The following is a 17,023-nucleotide window of genomic DNA, read 5'->3' on the forward strand; positions in this document are numbered from 1 at the left end:
AATATTATCTCGCATGGACACCTGACTAAACTTAAACCTTTCATTAAAAATGATGACACCTCCTAACATTTTGAGTTATTACTGTTTGGAAATAATCACATTAGGAATTTACATTTTTATTCTTATTGCATAGTTAGTGCCTAAATTTGGAAATGATTTCTTTGCTTGTATTACATTGTATTACATTACATTTCAAGTGGTTTACTGAGTTGTAGGCATTTCTAGAAAGTTATATAGTATATTAAAGGAATTTTGGGGGTCAATATCATTCAAAATCATAGCTAGGGAGTCACATTTCAAAGAATGTTTTATCAACCAGCATCACAAATAAAGCAGTTTTCCCTTTCCTCATGAACACCAGATAACATTCTTCCACAGATCACCAAGCACCTATTGGTGGTGAGTGGACCCACCCAGAGAATATACATGACCCCATTAAAATATGGAGGGTATGTATACAGGGAACTCCCATAGAGGAGGCCCACAAATAACATGCATGACTAGGGAGCACACCTGGAGGGGGCACATGAAGAGAACATGGTTGTCCAGGGCAACTTACAAAAGCAATTGGTGTAACTTGGGCTCACACCTGGGAAGCAGAATCCTAGGCATATGCCCCTGCATGGGTAGAGCTACAACACTGATGTTTCAGTAGTTTTCACCAATATCCTCTGGTGATGTTATCAGGCTGCCCTCTGCTCATCATAGCTTGTCCTCTAATGTTCACAAAACCGTTCACAGCTACTTGCTACTCCTCAATGAACACATGTTGAAAATAGCAAAGGAATGAATTCACTTGTCCTAGGTGGGGAACAAAATAGAAATTGGAGAAACCATACCTATGAGAAAATAATGACAATATATATTACCCCATCAGTTCCGGTGGGCGGGGGGAGGATCCAGAATCTCATCCAAAGAAATGAAAATTATTCAGTGTTCTCTAGTGAAGCATTCTGAAAATAAGGACACAGTCGAAATTCCTTATGTTAGTTTCTTTATAAAGTCCTGAGGGGTGGGAATCCCCCTGTGTCTTTTCTCTTGATTCTGGAGGCCAGAAACTCTCAGAGACAGAAACCTCTGGTTCTTCCTTGTCTCCCATTCTTTTTTTTTTCCTCCCACACTTGCAACTCTGACCTCCCCTCCTTCAAACTTAGGACACTGATCTCTACCAATGAGGAGATGGGATGTATATATTTATTTTGTATTACTCCATTTATTATATATATATATATATATATATATATATATATATATATATATGCCTACCAGTTGCAAACTCACTGACATGAACTACATGAAAGTGTTGCTCTCCCTCCATTTGAATTTAATTCTTTCAATCTTAACTTGCTAAATTCTTCTAAGCTCAGAATGACTCTGCCCTATTATTTTTATCCTTTTCTTAATTTCTTTCTTTTTATGTCTCCATACTTTCGTAAGAAGCTATCCTAAGCATGTCTAGAATTTCTTTTTTTTCCTGACTTCCCTGTCTTAGAAAACAGTTTTCTTCACAGCTTAGCTTAAACACTACTTCCTGTATAAGACTTCATTATTCCCCCACTGGTTAATATTTCCCCAATAAAATTATTTTTTATTTAAACTAGTTTGTATATACTTATATACATATCTGTCTCCCTCACCAGAAACTCTTTGAGGTCAGGAAATATTTCTCTCTTTATAGCATTTTTATCTATATTGCCTAGGACTATAAGTGACACATAGTTATATTGATTATCTCTTTTGTCTTTTCTGATCGTCTAAGGAAAGATTTTTTCCCCATTTATAATTATGAAGGAAATCATGTAACTAATCCCATACTGATTGAAGTTGTTTTTGTTTTATTTCAAAAGTATAACTTTTTTTACATTTAGGTTCATTAGACATTTAAAATTTAATCTAAAGGATATAAGGTATAAACTGTTTTTCAGCTTTGGGTCCCAGTCAAATAAGAAATTCCATCCCTGTTAGTTTATTTCCTGGATTTATTTAACCTAATGTCACTGTGTGCATTAGTTTATGTATCTTACTTATTTTACCTATTCCACTAATCACTTCTTTTTTTATTTCAACATTTTATAGTTTTGATAATTATCGTTTTCTAGTACAATTTGGAGTCCATTTGTATCAAGCCCCACTTATTACTTATTCTTGACCTTTTATTTCTTCAATGAATTGTTATTTTTTCTCCAAAAATATTCCTTTAGTAGTTTGTTATGGTACTTAATCTGTGAAATAATTTATATAATATTGTTAATTTTACCACCTGAAAAAAGTCAGTTACGAATGGTAAATAAGTTCTCCAGTTTAGATCTTTTGTTTTTAAAATTTTGCTATATAGTTTTATCAACTATTTTAACGTAGCACTTCTTTTTTATCCTCACAACAACTCTAGACATCCACCAAAAAAAGACTGGTGAATTTTCTTTGGAAAATTTCCAAAATCATTCCAAGAGCTTCTTGTATATCACATTGTTAGGCAGTCAGATCCAGTTACACAATGTTTCTGGATGCTTCAATATCCCTCCATCCCTCCAAACTATTACAAGTGCTCACACCTCTCTGGGAGGCAGGCTACCCAACTTTCTCCAAAAGGGGGGCTGTATCCACAGTACTCTTGTCATGTGCACAAATGTTACACAAATATAACTCAGCATGTACATACAGTTGATAGGCTGGAACATGTGGGCTTGCTGAACTTCTCAGAATAAAACTAAATATAAATTCTAAAACCGTGTTTGAGGCTTCATGTAGATTTTGACTTGAAATGAAAAGTGAGAACTGTCTTCTCTAATCTTGAAGTTTAAAAGTCATCACAAAGGAGATTATGGATGATGTCACTAGAGCTTATTGTCAAAATTATTTTAGAAATATTATATTCCAGAGATATTAACTTGGTCAAGAATAGTGTGAATGACAATTAAGCATCTACTTCAAAGACATTTTATGTAGTTATATTGGAAATATGTCAAAATATGCAGGTTTTTTTCATGTTGTCCTTGATATCACAGGTTGTTCAGAGTAAAGCAGTCTATGATCATTTTTCTTTTCTTTTTAGGCCCCTTGCTTTTTTATATTGCATTGACTTGCATGGAAGAACTATTCCCATGAATTTACTGTCTGAAGTGCAAAAAGAATTGCATTGCTTCTTCATTGTCTTTTAAGTTTGTTTGCATTTTTTTACATTAATAAGCTTTTATTGCCTTTTGGTATTGCCACTTCTTGATGGGATACTTATAAACTGACTGTGTGCTTGACTTTAGAGACAACTTTTTTGAAGTTGAGGGGGGGGATCTTTTTTGATGGGACTCAAAAACAGGCAAGTATGAGGAGTCAGAGATAAGTAGCAAGAAATCTCTCTTAAAAAAAAAAAATTACTGGGGTAGGTAGGTGGTGCAGTGGATAGAGCACCGGCCCTGGAGTCAGGAATACCTGAGTTCAAATCCTACTTCAGACACTCAATAAATGCCTAGCTGTGTGAACTTGAGCAAGACACTTAACCCCATTGCCTTAAATAAATAACAAAATTAAAAATTAAAAAAAATGTTCTTTTAGCTTACATTCTAGTCATGTGTCTTATTATTCTTAGAACTATTAAACTATTAAAAATGACTTCCAATTAAGTGGGAATCATGCCATTCCTTAACATTATTTGTAATAAAGAATAATGCTATTATATTATTACTGAAGATAAATTAATCGTCAATAATTAAATACTGACGATATTTAGATCTTTACTAGAGCATGATTTCTCTAATTTGAGTGTAGCATCTTTCATGGCTTATTCAATTTGCTACTAGTGCTTTTATCAGCCTTTTATTATAGAAAATGTAGAAATTAAATTTTAAAAAGAGCTCAAAAATCACCTCTTAATATCCTTCTTCTAAAATGTTCTTTTTCTTCATTTCATGACAGATAGGTGTTAGGTATCAGGCATACACTGGATACATTTATACCAATATAGACATATTTTCATTGCATATTAACCCCCAAATTTGTCTACATTCATACTTTTCAATACAGGAAAAATAGTTAAAAAGTCCTACTGATTATATTCACCTTATATATAAAAATATACTACAGCAAATCATATAGTAGGAAATTATAGCAAGAAATGCTGAAATTGTAGTTCCTTTCCCAATATGATTTTCTATGGTATATATAATATATATTACATCCATATATCATACATAGTTGCAGGACATTTTTGAACAGAAGCTTTGAAATTTGTTCTTAACTATGCAAGTTAATTTTTATATTAACTCACAGTTATCTCTGGTTAGATCAAAGACATTTATAGTTGTTTTTTTTAATCTTTCAGTTTTAATACATACACATCAAATCCAAATGCAACAGACCTACTCAAATTCACACACATTGTAGCAGATTTTCCCAGTAATCCTTGTGAAAGTCATATTTCCTATCTTTAAGGGCTAGAGATAAAAACAAAACTACCCTCCCCCCCAGTATTTGTGTTTGTTGTCTTTGTCTGTCTTTTTCTCTCCCTCTAATCTCTGTTTCTCTCTCTCTAGGTCTTCTGAGTTCAGAGTTAGTTGTATTTTCACTAAAACATATAGCTATACCAATTTATAGCTCTAACAACAGACCTATCTTTATGTAACCCCTACAAAATTGACTGTTGTCATCCTTTGTTATCTTTGCCAATTTTCCAGGTAAAAAGAGAAAAGTCAGAGTTGTTGTAGTGTGTATTTATCTTATTACAAGAACTTTGGAACAATTTTTATGAAGTTGGCTATTGTTAGTAATTTGTCTCTTGAAATGTTTGTTCATCTCTATTGCTTCCTTATTTTGGTTTTTCTTCAGATTAAATCAATCTTTTGCCTTTTATTAAAGATTTCCATGGAGAAGAACAGCCAAGAGTTTTTGCCCAATTTTTTGAGGTCTTGTTGAAATTACCTATTATTCACTTCACATGTTACTTCCTGCCTTAGAAAATAAGTTCCTTGAGAATACAGATTATTTTTACTTTTCATTGTATACTGAACACTTAACTCACTGTTTGGCATGTAGTGTCTTTAAAAATGATTTTTCTAGGGGCGGCTAGGTGGCGTAGTGGATAAAGCACCGGCCTTGGAGGCAGGAGTACCTTGGTTCAAATCCAGTTTCAAACACTTAATAATTACCTAGCTGTGTGGCCTTGGGCAAGCCACTTATTGCAAAAAAAATGCTTTTTCTTCTCCAGAACCAAGTTTGATCTTTGTAGTTACCTGGAGTTTGGTATCATTTTAGTGTTCTTTTCATTGGTATTATTTTAGTTTTATATTGTTTTCCAGATTCCTTGTGTGCAACTCTGCCTCACTTAAATTCAATTCACCTATGAATCAAGAAGTGTACCCTGCTCATCAGACATATTTTTAGGACAGTTGCTCTCCTGTCATGATCTATGCTTGTATGATCTTTTACTTAAGACAGCTAGGTAATTAAACTTAGCAGAGATAGCTAGGTGGAGAGATCACTGAGTTGAGAGTTGGGAACAATTGAGTTCAGATTCATCTTCAATTTCTTCCTAGCTGGATATTCCTTGGAAAATCTGTTTAGTTTCCTTAACCATCAAATGGGAATTATAGCAGTGTACACCCCTCTCCTTCTCTCCCCCACCATCTTTCTCCACTCCTTAATAAACTTGCTACAATAGCAGAAGATTGGTTTTATTTCCTTCTCTCATGATTCATGGCCTTGCTGTTCCTTCATTTCTATGACTACATGTTCTATTGTCTCTTTTCCAAGATATAAAAGAGACTTAGCAACTTTTTCCCCACTTGTCTTCAAAGATATTCCTATTTTCTTCCCTCAACCCTGTTTCCACTTCTAGCTACCTGTTCTTTCTTTTCTTTTATATACACCTTGACAGAATAGCTTAATCCTATTTCTTCCATTTCTTCACCTCTTTGTTACCTTCTAGCTTTAAAACTTTGGGATTAAAAATGTGCTTGGAAAAGAAATAATATCAAATGATTCTAGAATCAAGAAGTTTAAGGATCTGTTGTATGGAAATAAACTAAAGATTAAAATTCTTCAGGCTGGACAAATTAAGGTTGAAAGAAGTAATTGAAGTGAATGTGGACTTTTTAAAGACTCATTCAAATTCTAAAATACCAAATATAGCCAGCAGCATCACTTGAAACTTGAAAATATAGTTTTAGGATAGATCAAATATTATTTTGTATTCAGATAGATTTAAGTTACCCGGGACCATTTCCTGTATGACTTCATGTCATATGAAGTATTTTACTAAGTAGTAGGTGAGTAATAACTTTCCTATAACTTAAATGTACAACATGAAATTATACTCAAATTAATCTGTAAAATACGAGGTTGACTTTTAGCAACTTTTTGATGGAAATGATAAAATAGTTGAACAGACTGTGTTTTCTTTAATGATTTTTATGAATGGTTATTACATGTTGAAAATTCTTTAATGAGATTCAATTTCATTGTTAGAAAGTTTTATTATGCTTGTTTGAAAAATGAAGTGAATGTAAATGTTGGGTTATACATTTTATGAATTGCTAAAAAAAATTTCCTTATATTAGGTAGCTAGTCAGTGGACATATTCAATCTATCTTTCTAGTCACTTGTAATTGAAGTTGTTCTATCTATCATCCCTACCCATAAATACCAAAATCCTTATTGTTAAGGAAATTGAGAGAAATAATGAAAACAATGAAGAGACAACAAGAATATGTAGCATCACAATTTATCAAAGGTGCCATTCATCCCAATATTTTTTTCCCTGATGAGACAACGTGGGACTTTTTTTGAGAGTGTATTTGATCACTACTTTTCAATGCACCAGCAAAGATGATACCATGAACAAAATTAATGTAACTTTGTTAAATTTTTGGAGAAATATATTAATTCATATAAACTCTTTTGAATCTATTTTTAAAAATATTTATTCTTAAGAAATTGTATTTAACAATGTATGCTAAATAGGTCCATTTGATTTGTGTCACTTGTTTTGCCCAAACCAATTTTGGTGTTCTTCAAACTGAAAGAACCAATGCCCTATTGACCCTATATTTAGTCAGAATATAAAACCAAATCACTACTGACCACATGGGATTCCAGGTCAGTAATGTAATAATAAGTAAGACGTGAATAATCACTGTGGAAAAATAACTTTTAATCTCACCCCTCTTTTTCAAGATGATAATTTTGTCTCCTTCAAAGGAATGCTTAGAAGATTGAGCAAACATTGACAAAATATTCATCAGCAGATTTTGTTTAAATAGGTGTTAGTATTAACTTAAACATGGAAGTCTATCTTGTATCTGAACTTCTGAGTTTTTCTTGGTTAGCATTGTGTACATATGACTCTACTCTTGAAAGAATGATATTTCTTTATCATGTGTAATAGTCTTGTGACATCACAAATAAAATAAGTTAAGTGCTTTCTATTTTAGTATCCTAAATACTCTGGAACTAAGATATGCACTAACTCTTGCTTGTTAAAATGCTGATTGTAATTATTTCACTTAATCATAATTTGAATTATTTATATGGACTCTCATTTATAAAATTCACAGAAAATGATTTCTTGACATTTTAACATCCATATATAATGTATTTACATGTGAAATTGCTGTATTTTATATAATTAAGGCATTGTGAATAAATTACCCAAATCACTGACATTGTTTTCCTATAGGAGTATATGTTATTATTTTAAGGGTATTTTGTGAACATTAATTTCTTTCCCCATTCTATTAAATTTTACATTTTTAATTGATAATTGTTTTAGGACCAAAATTATCAGCTTTATTATGGCATGAAATGAAGGAATAGACCACTTTAGATATATATTGAAGATACATTTAGATACACAGCCCCTTTGGGCTTGGAGAGTTTATCATTAGAGAGACCAGGAAAAGTGACAAAAGATTAAGGTTATTTTTACTGTCCAAAAATATGGAAAGAAGGGAGAATTTTGCAATAGCCTGGATGGATGAATTATGTTGTTTATTTGTTTTTGCTTTGGATAAGGAATTGATATCTATGACCAAAATGCAATCTCAAAGATGATTATGAAGAAACAGAGGAAGAGTCCTGAGCTGTGTCAGGTTAGAGAATAGAAAAATGTAAAAGAGAAAGGGAGATTTAAGGATTATCAAAACTTGATATCAAACGTAAGTGCTCTCTGTGAAGCAGAGGGAACTGGAATCTCTGAGGAGGAAAAAACTATTTGTTTTCCAATACATGATAATGTGAATCCACAATGACAATGAATGACAGAACACCCCTTAACATTTATAAGAGAATGTTCAACAGGATGGTTTCAGTGAGAATAGGGATGAAAACAAAATGTATAGAAAAGACAAAATTTAGTAGCTGTAGGGGTAGAGTTAAGGAAATTTAAGCATTGGTTATTAAGGAAGAAAATCTATTTTTTGAGAATCTGTGATCTCATTTATTTGTGGTAGGCTAGTCCTTCAAGATTGAACATCATTGGTTTCTTTTCTTTTTCTTTTTTTTTGGCAAGGCAATGGGATTAAGTGACTTGTCCAAGGTCACACAGCTAGGTCCATATTAAATGTCTGGTTCACCAGTTTCTTAACTTGTGAGGTTCTCTTCCATGTCCTGCAACAAAACCTTCATCGAAGTTTCAATCTATGTACTGAGAGTGTTTGTCCATTCCCTAAAATATCATTGGCACTTTGATAAATGCTTATTGAATTGAATTGATTGAATCTCAGGGTACCAACTTAGATGCTGTAATGTCTTATTCCCTCTTATTCTCATCACATGACTGGCCTGGCTCTTTCTCCTATAACACATCTTTCCAATTATATTAGTTTTACCATATTTTCATGGTATAACTTTCATGGTAATATGCTTCAAAATGCTTATATTTATTATATATTTTTTATTCCCCTACAATTTTGGATCTTCTGAATTATCAGTAGAAGAAATTTGATTTACAAGAAAAGCTTTAATAGAAACTTAGAATCATTTAAAAAAGTGTACTTTCTCAAAAGCTTGTTTTGATTTAGCTCAAAAAACATTTATTAAGTGATTACAATAGGCAAAGCATTGTGCTATATTCTGTCCAAAGACCAAAAAATACCAAATACTTTTTACCCTCAAAGTCTGTACATTCTAATATATAGGAAGATATGTATATGTGTATGTGTATGTGTATGTGTATGTGTATGTGTATGTGTATGTGTATGTGTATGTGTATATGTATATGTATATGTATATGTATATGTATATGTATATGTATATGTATATGTATATGTATAGGTGTTGTAGATAGAGCACTGGGCCTGAAACTTGCAACCTCAGACTAGTCACTTAACCTCTGTTTGCCTCAATCTCTTCAACTATAAAATATTAGCACCTACCTTCCAAGGTTATTGTGAGGATCAAATGAAATAATTATAGAGCATTTAGCACAATTCCTAGCACCTAATAAGAGCTAAATAATGCTAGCAATAATGATACAAGGTAATTTTCCTTGAGGAGGAATCAAGAGTTAACAGCTCTAGTGATTACAAGCTTATCAATGTTAAAAAACTGTCATGCTCACACTGTTCTAAAATCTCACACCCACTCTGTAAAAAAATGAATTTTCCCCATTAAAATATTAATTTGATTAACATTTCTTAGCTTGCAGTCTCCTGAACAGAAAAGATTTTAGAAGAAACTTGGAGGTGGGGTTTCATTAGGAGTGGTCAATTTTTCAAGGACCAGCTGAATGAACCAAGTTCAAAGAGGTTTATCACCCCTTACTAATAAGTTCTCTGACTATGTTAACTCACCTTAGTATTTGAGTACTTTGTTGTGAGGTATCATAGTGTAATGGAAAGAACACTGGACTTAAAGTCAGAAAGACCTGAGTTCAAGTTCTTGATATGCAACCTAATAAATATACAACCCTATTACCTCATCTGTAAAATGAGACATCATATCTACTTCACAGGGTTGTCATTTGAAAAGTGTTTGGTAATTTGTAGAATTATGAGATTGTGTCTTCATCACCCCCCTAGCCCTGTTGTTGTAGTCATCATCATCATCATCACCACCACCACATGTGATATATTGACAGGATTATGTGATTCAGTGCCAGAAAGTATCAAGAAGTGCAAGGAAAACCTAGGTTCAAATCTTTTCTCTGATATATAATAACTGTTTGGCCATGGGCAAGTTACTGGAATCTGAATCCTCTAGGCATCTCCCTAGGATTATAAATTGCCAAGAAGATATCAATCTGCTTTGTCCAGGAAGTTTCTTTAGCAATAAAATCATAAGGTACTGTTACTATCCCTGTCCTGTTGTTATTATGTAATATTATATATGTAATAAACCACATATAAAATATAATAGTCTTACTTATGTAGTTCCTTTTCCTCAATCATATAGATGATTGTGCTTACACAAATTTTAGTTTTGACCCTCCTCATAGAAAGAACAGAATTCTCCTATATCTTTTCCCAATGAACATATATATTTCTAAAGGTAAAGCATCTTGAAACATCTTTCCCTAGATATAGATTTTCACATATTGGATTATTTATTATCCTAAAGTTTCTACTATACAGAGTTATATTATAGTTGTAAGTGTTCCTATACTTATCTTCTACCTCTTTTCTAAAACAATTAATGAATGAAAAGTATTTCTGAAGCTTTATATTTGATAAAGAGAAATCACAACAAACATGCAAAGGTATTTTTTGGGGGAAATTGATTAGGTTGTGTCTAGTATTTTTGCTCTGAGAAATAATGTATATTGGGAAGAAAAATACATGAGGATTGGCCTTAGATTTTGCATGATAGAGAGGAAGTGATTGATATTAGGCTAGTCATTTATGAATAGCTCATCTGTGTTTTATTTCTGGTCCTGCCAGACTGAAAAGAACTACCACTTTTATTAGGGCTGGTGATGTACTCTGTACTTGTGGTTTTATTACCTGTTTGAGAAGCTACAAAATATTGGAGCTCTTTAATAACAAGCGTTTTATGTTTCCTTGTGTCAGCAAATTTCCTAGATTAATACCCTCTGTTTGATTGATAGTATCCTACTGTGTTTCTTAAAAAATATGATTCCAAAGCACTAATTTATCTAGAGGCTTATAACTAACTAGTATGAGGTCTTACAGATATATACCTTCTTTTGTTAGAACCATCTGACTCCCTTCTGTGATATGATTAACTACAATACCCGTTTTTTATTCAACACCTCCCTTAGGGTACTGCTATTAGTTTTACATCAACTTCAAATATCACATTGTCTCTCTCTAACTCTGCCTCTCTTCTGCTTCCATCTCTACCTCTCCCTATCTCTGTCTCTTTGTGCTCTTCTCTCTCTCTCTCTCTCTCTCTCTCACACACACACACACACACACACACACACACACACACACACACACACACAGCTATTTAATTGAATGTTATTTCAATGTGGATATAATGAGACACCTAATTTTTGCAAACCCAAGAGAAGAATAAAAAAGGTCTTTAGTGATAGAAGTAACTATCTGATCCTATAATATGTGCTGAGATCTATGTTATGGACAGTCAACAGTGATTTGTTAGAACTCTAAAAATATTGAAGTGGGATTTTTCCTCTGTTTTGTCCACTGGAGAGGTGAGTGGAGTAATTTTTAATAATCCAGAGTAATTTTCAGAATGATAGAACTTTGAGAAATGCCATTATAATCATCTTTATAACATATTTATCAAGTATTGGTAGATCTTAACATTGGGTTAGACATTTAAAGAAAGGTTTTTGGAAGTTATTTTAATAGAATCTGTCTGTCTCACCAAGTTATTTGTCCCATGTATTCTTCTTATTAAACAATGAAGAAGTATTATAAATGATAGAACTTGAAAAGTGAAAGAATATATATTTGTATAAGAAAATTACTTAAATTATTTTACTAAGTAATTCATTTCTTACACAAACATTATTTTTATGACAAATATAATTTATTTGCATAATTCTAAAATGAAGCTACCCTTAAAATTCTAGTCTGATGTCTCATCTTAACTTGGAAGTAACCCTACAGGCTATGCCAGCAGAGCCCAAGCTCTGACAAGTCCTTCCAAACTATAGAGTCTTTTAATATGGATCTTAGTGATGAGTCTACCAGTTATCCTAATAAGAATCTAACCAGGTTGAATAGAATCCATAATCAGGATTACTATATGATAATGAATTTTTCACTCTTGGGAACTTTCTAAGTTGTAGATGGTTTCTATTTTAGTGAAGCAAGAACTCCACAAGTATCAGGGTCACAGATCCTAGAAAAATGAAGTCTACAAACCAGTTACTGAAATGGAATGAAGTTAAAGTGTGACATTCTACTTAGCTATTTTGAAACCAAATAAATTTAGAACTTTAATGATACCAATATGTTGGTGTAACATTTAGGTAACACTTCAGTTTCCATATCACTGTAGATGTTATCACATTTGATCCTCAGAACAACACTATGAGCTAGGTTACTTGACTGGGTTTGCAGTCTCACTGATGTGGTTAATTCCTCCAGCGTGGCCAATAGCAACTCATCCATGCCTTCACATCCTGTGTAAATTTTGACCATGATTTCTTGTAATTCCTCCATATGGGATCCCCATGTGATATTGCAGAACTTTCTCTAGACTTGGGAAAAGTCAGAGAAGTCCCCAAATAGTATAGATAGCTAGGTGATAAAAAAGATAATTGTCCTTAAACCTCTCCTTAATTGTAGTTTTGGAGTTCTTGAGGAATCCCACCCATTTCCTGCAGTCAGAGATTGAGAAAATAGCAATGGATATGAATACTAAGGCTGATGAAATCTTTTAAAAAATATCGTACTGGGGCAGCTAGGTGGCACAGTGGACAGAGCACCTTGTTTAAAAAAATATAAACAAGGACAAAAAATATTTTATTGAAATTGTATTTTCCAACTACATGCAAAAGTAGTTTTCAACACTGATTCTTTTGCAAGTTCATGAGTTCCACATTTTTCTCCCACTCTCTCTTCCCTCCTCCCTTCCCATGGCAGTAAACACTCTGGTAAAAGTTGTACATGCACAATCATGTTTAACATATTTCCATAGTAGTCCTGTTGTGAAAGAGGGATTAGAACTAAGGCAAAAAACATAAGAAAAAAAGAAAAACATGAAAGAAGTTTTTGAAAATTACACATGGTTTGCTTTGAACTGCATTTAGGTTCTATTGTTTTTTCTCTGGATGTGGATTTTTCCCATTTTTATGATACTTTGGGAGGTAGATCTAGTAGTTGTTATTGCTAGATCAAAGGGTATGTCCAGCTTTATTGCATAGTTTGGGCATAGTTTCTTACAGATTTCCAGAATGGCTGAATCACTTCACAACTCCACCAAAAATGCATTAGTGTTCAAGATTTCCCACATCCCTGCCAACATTGATCATTTTCCTTCTTTTGTCATCTTAGCCCATCTGAGAGTTAGGAAGTACTACCTCATAGTTGTTTTAGTTTTCATGTCTCTCTAATCAATGATTTGGAACCTTTTTTCACATAACTAATAAAGAAATAAATAACTTTTACTTCTTCATCTGAAAACCGCTTGTTCGTATCCTTTGACCATCAGGAATTATGGAAGGCTGATAAGATTTTCCCAATGATGAGCTAGCTTCCTTGGGCATGGTGGAGAAGTCAGAGAATTCTCAAAGTAGTGCTGTCAGGTGGGAAATCAGGAGAAAACTGTATGCACCCCCACCCTTAAATAGTGAGTTTATAAGCCCAACTTCAAATTTTCATTTTAAAGTGAGAAAGAATGAATAAAGTAACAAAGGATAAAAAAATTATACAATAGATTATAATCTGCATTGAACAACAGCAGCAGCACTAATAATAATAATGAGTAGGATTTATCTAGTACTTTGAAAAGGCTCTTTACATATATTTGATCTTTGCAATGGAAAGATAGGTGCTATTATTATTCTCTTTTATAGATAAAGAAACAGGTCTTTGGGGCAGCTTGGTGATACAGTGGATAGAGCACTGGCCATGGAGTCAGGAGGACCTAAATTCAAATCTAGCCCCAGACACTTATTACCTAGCTGTGTGACCTTGGGCAGGTCCCTTAACCCCATTGCCTTGAAAAAACCAAAACCAAAACTCCCCCAAACCCAAGAATAAACTGATACCCAGAGTGTCTTGCTCAGATATACAACTAGTAAGTGAGGTATGATTTGAACTCAATTCTTCTTGACACCAAGTGCAGTACTCTATGTATTATACCACCCAGTTTCTGATATGGTATTACATTTTCTTTACCCCAAAACTTAAAATTTCCCTTTCATATATCCCCTTTATAGGGACAGAGAATCTATCAGTATCCTTCTGGCCATTCTGATTCTCAGGATCCTTATTCTTGGTTCCTTATTTAGTTGGAACTGCTTTCTTAAAAATGAGTTGGAATTTGTTCATTGTCAAGTTGGACATCGTTTTTTCTCAATCCTCATTGAAATCTCTAATTAATTATGGTATTATCCATCTCCTCCTAGATAATTATGTTCTTCTTTTTAGTTTATAGATTGTATAAAACAACCCTTATACATATATAATTTTCTGACTTGTTTAAAAATCTTCCAACCCCCCCTACAAAAAATGGACTTTGAACATATCTGTTAAAATATAGAAACATAGTACCTTCTGATGAGTTTGTTACTTTTACTATTATGAGGGGAAATATAAATTTACCAGCTGAATTATAACAAAAATCTTTGCATTCTTAGTGGATGACATTGGAAAAAATGAGCATCATGATTTAGAAAGCATAACCAATTATATACTTATTCTATTTGGATCTGTATAACTTTGTGAAATACCTTTTTCAATCATGACAATTATTAAAAACTGAATATCAAAATAAACTGAACTAATAACCACATCTTCAAATGATTACATTATAAAATTTTGAAGTAAAAAAAGTAATTAATCCCATTAGTTTTTCAAATAATATTTTATTTCCCCCAATTACATCCCAAAACATTTTGGAACATTTTAACATTTGTTTTTTTTAAGTGTTGAATTCCAGATTCTATTCTTCCTTCCCTCCACTCTCCCTTTCCTGAGATGATAAGCAATCTGTTAATGCTTATACATGTGTACTTATGGAAAACATTTTTGTATTAGTCACTTTGTGCAAGAAAACTGGAACAAAAATGGAAGGAAGGAAGGGACAGGGATGGAAGGAAGGAATGAAGGAAAGGAGAGAAGGAAGGGAAAAGAGGGAAGGAAGGGAAGGAGGAAGGAAGGCAAGCAAGATGAGAGGGAGGAAGGAAAAGAAAGAAGGAAAGTAAAGAAAAGTAAAGGGGAATGGAAAGGGGGGAAGGGGAAAGGGAAGGGGAAAGGGAAGGGAAGGGGAGGAAATAATAGGTATGCAAACATTTTTGGTTCTCTCTGGAGATGGATAGTATTTTTCATCAAGACTTTTTGAGATTGTCTTGGAAAATTGCGTTGCTCAGAATAGTTAAGTCATTCACAGTTGTTCATAGTACAGCATTGCTGATAATAAAATGTTCTCTCGGTTCTGTGCACTTCACTTTGCATCAGTTCATGTCTTTGCAATTTTTTTCCAGAATCTGGCTCATCATTTCTTATAGAAAAAAATATTCTAATGCAATTATGTACCACAACTTGTCGAGTTTTCCCCATCTTATGGCCATCCCCTCTATTTCCACTTCTGAGCCACCTCAAAAAGAGCTGCTATAAATGTTTTTTGTACAAATTAGTTCTTTGCTTTTAAAAAAAATCTCTTTGGGACACAGACCTAGTAATAGTACTGCTGGATCAAAGGGTATGCACAGTTTTATAGTCCTTTGAGCATGATTCCAAACTGTCTCCCAGAATGGTCAGATCAGTTCACAACTTCACCAAAAACAATCATTTCACTCTTATGAAAAAATAGTACTGACACTATTAATAATTTTAAAAAAGGAAAAATAATTTTGATGCATTGTCAAATTGTTTAATCTTTAATCCCATCTTTTAATTTTTAAAATTTTCTTTTTTATAATATATGTATTAATATGGTAGTATATTAATAAATTTGCAAGAAAGCATTTACATATAAGTTCAGTTCACATTCAAACAGTTAGTTTTATAGTTCACTTTTCATCCCAATTTAAAGACATAGCACTTATTATAAAATATATATATTTATTATCTTCTAAGTATTAACATTATATTTAATATTCTGAGGACTTATTCCCTAAAATAGAGCAAATGCATCAAAAGTGTTTTTTTAAAAATCTATACTTTATTGTGGTCTCTTGACAAGCTTTCTGGTTTTACTCTTCACTGTTACTATTTGAATATGAATATGAACTGTAATGATTTTGATTTAAAAATTTTGATAAGCACTATAATAGCATCTTTTCCTCAGTAAACCCTGGACTACTATTTTTGATTGCTTTTATATCTCTCCTCTTTTCTCTTGATCTAATTTTCTCCCTTATAACAAACACCTAATAGTTCTTAAAGGAGTTTAATAGGAGTATTGATTCATAATTTACTATTTTCTATTCTGGACCTTTCATATCTACAAATAAATTCTGTGAGTTTTGTGGTGTATTTTTCTATAATCTTTTATTAATATGATCAGTATAGCATTAAATCTACAAATTAATTTGGGTCATATAATCATTTCCATTATACTTTTGGGACATCTTGCATTATAATGCATTGTAGTCATACACAATGAATATCTCCTGATTATTTGTCATATTTTATTTCTGCAAAGAATATTATTATATGTGTTCTGAATTTGTCTTAGGTTAACTTTCTAGTTATTTTGCAATTTCACTTCATTTCCTTCTGTTTTTTGTTAGTATATGCAGAAATGATAATGACTTTTATTGATTTATTTTTATATCCTGTCATATTACAAAAGCTATTGACTGATTCTTCACTAATTTTACCTACAAGAAGATAACTTTTCCTCCTCATCTTATATTTATAATTTAATTTTCTCCCTCTTGCTGTCATTTCTAGAACTATGCGAAAGATGTTAGACAGTAGGTTCCTTGCCT

The 17,023-nt window shown here is 32.6% G+C and overlaps 1 protein-coding gene and 1 non-coding gene across 3 annotated transcripts in view; both read left to right on the forward strand.

Annotated features, from left to right (window-relative positions):
* PACRG (parkin coregulated) overlaps positions 1-17,023 on the forward strand; it is a 569,883-nt gene that overhangs the window by 39,961 nt on the left and 512,899 nt on the right. The gene's annotated exons all lie outside the window — the stretch shown is intronic.
* On the forward strand, positions 4,799-4,913 carry LOC141490360 (U5 spliceosomal RNA). The gene has a single exon (XR_012469188.1). It is a non-coding gene; the product is annotated as a U5 spliceosomal RNA (small nuclear RNA).

This window comes from Macrotis lagotis, chromosome 5 (genome assembly GCF_037893015.1).
Source record: "Macrotis lagotis isolate mMagLag1 chromosome 5, bilby.v1.9.chrom.fasta, whole genome shotgun sequence".
Classification (NCBI taxonomy): domain Eukaryota; kingdom Metazoa; phylum Chordata; class Mammalia; order Peramelemorphia; family Peramelidae; genus Macrotis; species Macrotis lagotis.